This window comes from Syngnathus floridae, unplaced genomic scaffold, assembly GCF_059516105.1.
Source record: "Syngnathus floridae isolate MCC-2025c unplaced genomic scaffold, RoL_Sflo_1.0 HiC_scaffold_118, whole genome shotgun sequence".
NCBI classification, from domain to species: domain Eukaryota; kingdom Metazoa; phylum Chordata; class Actinopteri; order Syngnathiformes; family Syngnathidae; genus Syngnathus; species Syngnathus floridae.
In genome coordinates, this window is record NW_028284145.1 from 67,501 (window position 1) to 71,146 (window position 3,646).

The window sequence follows — 3,646 nt, forward strand, 5'->3', positions numbered from 1 at the left end:
GAGTGAGCTACGTGCCTGTACCGTGCTCCCGACGAACCGTCCCGGGGGGCTGGTGACGTCGCGCGATCGGCGCTTGATGCTGCGACCGGGAGGGAAGCTGCGCCCCGTCCGAGTCAGACTCGGTCGTTGCGGCCCACCCGAGCCCGCACGCCTCACGCGGAGGGGTCATACGCCCCGGCGGCCACGATAGACGTCCTCCCGCTTCGCGGTGGTCGGGAGGGCTTAGCGGATAGGTGCAGATGCGGGGGCGGCTTCCCGAGATAGCCGTCCCTAGGTTAGGCGAGGGTTTGAGAAACATCTTTCGCGGTAGACCGGCGCGGCCGGCGGACGCCCACGTGGCGTGCCGCGAGTCGGATCGCGCGCTCGGCCTCCGTTGATGGCCGCTAGGTGCGTGCGTGGAATCGGGGCGTCTCGGTCTCGCTGCCGTACGGCTCGCGCTAGGCCTGCGGGGGCGGCGTCGGAGCGCGCGCTCGCGCGGCGGCCGTAGCGCTAGAGGGCGACCCGCAAGTGGGGAGGAACCGTCCACCCAACGCCGGCGCTAGCCGGGGCCGGTGGGGGCCCTACCAAGGCGGGTCATGGTCGCATGTCGGTCGGTCCGGCCTCTGTTTACCGAGGCGGCCGGCACCTCCATCTGCCTTGGATGCCCCGAATCCGCAGACTTTCCTCCGGCCTCAGCTTAACGAGACGGCCGTTGCCTCCATCCTTGGATGTTAACATTCGCAGAGTTTCAGCTCCGGGCTAGGGCGGGTGAAGTCGTCTCGAACCACGTGCCTGAAGGCCGCCTCGCGCCGGATGCAGGCCCCGCTCTGTCGTGCGGTGTGACCGTCCAACGCGGGCATCGCTAGATTAGCCGTGGCCACGATCCTTCCACACCGCGAGCCTTTCGCCCTCGGCCGCTCAGTTCGCGGGCCGCTGATCCCGCTCCATCTCTCCGGCCTGTGTTTAAGGAGGCGGCCGGTCCTCCTTCCTTGGATGGACCATTCGCATATTTTTCGCCCGGCCTGTGTTTAAGGAGGCGGCCGGTAACTCCCTTTCTTGGATGAGACCCAACATTCGCATATTTTTCGCCCGGCCTGTGTTTAAGGAGGCGGCCGGTCCTCCCATTCTGCCAGTGTTCCTTGGACTTTGAATATTTCAAAGTCTTTCCGCCCAACATTCGCATATTTTTCGCCCGGCCTGTGTTTAAGGAGGCGGCCGGTCCTCCCATTCTGCCAGTGTTCCTTGGACTTTGAATATTTCAAAGTCTTTCCGCTCCGGGCTAGGGCGGGTGAGGTCGTCTCGAACCACGTGCCTGAAGGCCGCCTCGCGCCGGATGCAGGCCCCGCTCTGTCGTGCGGTGTGACCGTCCAACGCGGGCATCGCTAGATTAGCCGTGGCCACGATCCTTCCACACCGCGAGCCTTTCGCCCTCGGCCGGTGTCGGTCAACGTGTGGGTTTGGGGGGAAGGACGGCTGCCGGGAGCAGACAGCCGTCCCCGGGTGGGGTGTACAGTCCCTTCACCGCGGCCGCCGGGAGCAGACGGCCGTCGAGCGATTCTGCCATTGTTCCTAGGACTTTGTACATTTTAAAGACCCTCCGCGCGGGCCGCTGATCCCGCTCGGTCGCTCCGGCCTGTGTTTAAGGAGGCGGCCGGTCCTCCCATTCTGCCAGTGTTCCTTGGACTTTGAATATTTCAAAGTCTTTCCGCTCCGGGCTAGGGCGGGTGAGGTCGTCTCGAACCACGTGCCTGAAGGCCGCCTCACGCCGGATGCAGGCCCCGCTCTGTCGTGCGGTGTGACCGTCCAACGTGGGCATCGCTAGATTAGCCGTGGCCACGATCCTTCCACACCGCGAGCCTTTCGCCCTCGGCTGATGTTCGGCCAACGTGTGGGGAGGGGGGGAAGGACGGCTGCCGGGAGCAGACAGCCGTCCCCGGGTGGGGTGTACAGTCCCTTCACCGCGGCCGCCGGGAGCAGACGGCCGTCGAGCGATTCTGCCATTGTTCCTAGGACTTTGTACATTTTAAAGACCCTCCGCGCGGGCCGCTGATCCCGCTCCGTCTCTCCGGCCTGTGTTTAAGGAGGCGGCCGGTCCTCCCATTCTGCCATTGTTCCTTGGACTTGTAAAAGTCTTTCCGCTCCGGGCTAGGGCGGGTGAGGTCGTCTCGAACCACGTGCCTGAAGGCCGCCTCGCGCCGGATGCAGGCCCCGCTCTGTCGTGCGGTGTGACCGTCCAACGCGGGCATCGCTAGATTAGCCGTGGCCACGATCCTTCCACACCGCGAGCCTTTCGCCCTCGGCTGATGTTCGGCCAACGTGTGGGGAGGGGGTTATGGACGGCTGCCGGGAGCAGACAGCCGTCCCCGGGAGGGGAGACTTCACGGCGGCCGCCGGGAGCAGACGGCCGTCGAGAGATTCTGCCAGTGTGTTCCTTGGACTTTGAAAAGTCTTTCCGCTCCGGGCTAGGGCGGGTGAGGTCGCCTCGAACCACGTGCCTGAAGGCCGCCTCGCGCCGGATGCAGGCCCCGCTCTGTCGTGCGGTGTGACCGTCCAACGCGGGCATCGCTAGATTAGCCGTGGCCACGATCCTTCCACACCGCGAGCCTTTCGCCCTCGGCCGGTGTTCGCTCAATGCGCGGGCCGCTGATCCCGCTCCATCTCTCCGGCCTGTGTTTAAGGAGGCGGCCGGTCCTCCCATTCTGCCATTGTTCCTTGGACTTGTAAAAGTCTTTCCGCTCCGGGCTAGGGCGGGTGAGGTCGTCTCGAACCACGTGCCTGAAGGCCGCCTCGCGCCGGATGCAGGCCCCGCTCTGTCGTGCGGTGTGACCGTCCAACGCGGGCATCGCTAGATTAGCCGTGGCCACGATCCTTCCACACCGCGAGCCTTTCGCCCTCGGCTGGTGTTCGGCCAACGTGTGGGGAGGGGGTTAAGGACGGCTGCCGGGAGCAGACAGCCGTCCCCGGGAGGGGAGACTTCACGGCGGCCGCCGGGAGCAGACGGCCGTCGAGCGATTCTGCCAGCGTTCCTTGTACTTTGAATATTTCACAGCCGTGCTCGCACTTAGGAAATTTTCGAGCGCTGTGGCACTTAGAAATTTTTCGTCAAGAGAGGCACTTAGACATTTTTCGTCAAGAGAGGCACTTAGAAAATTTTTCTCTCTCTCTCTGTGTGCCTTCCAGGGTGCTGTGCAACCCTGCGTGTTGTGTTCCCACCGAGCAAGGGGCGCTGCTGGCGGCCATGACCAAGCGCTCGGCACCGGGCCCTTTCATTTTGTGGGGTAAATTATGCGCCCCCCATGCTCGTTCTGACTATATTTTGCGAAAGGGGGGTAAATCGTTGATGAGTACGCTGACTAGGGGGACCATTTAGCGTACTCTGGCGCACCTGAAGACCAAAGTTGGTACTGCACCCTCCCCCTGGTACCCCAGCCCCTGGTACCTAAAGAGGGAGAGGCCGAATTTTCGCTTTTTGGGGCCGACCGAGGGAACCAGCCGAGGCGGACACTTTTCGGCTCAAGAGCCGTTGGCACTTAGAAAAAATTCGCACAAGTTGGCAGGGCTACCAGGGGAAGAGGCCGAATTTTCGCTTTTGAAGGCCGACCGCGGGAACCAGCCGAGGCGGACACTTTTCGGCTCAAGAGCCGTTGGCACTTAGAAAATATTTGCC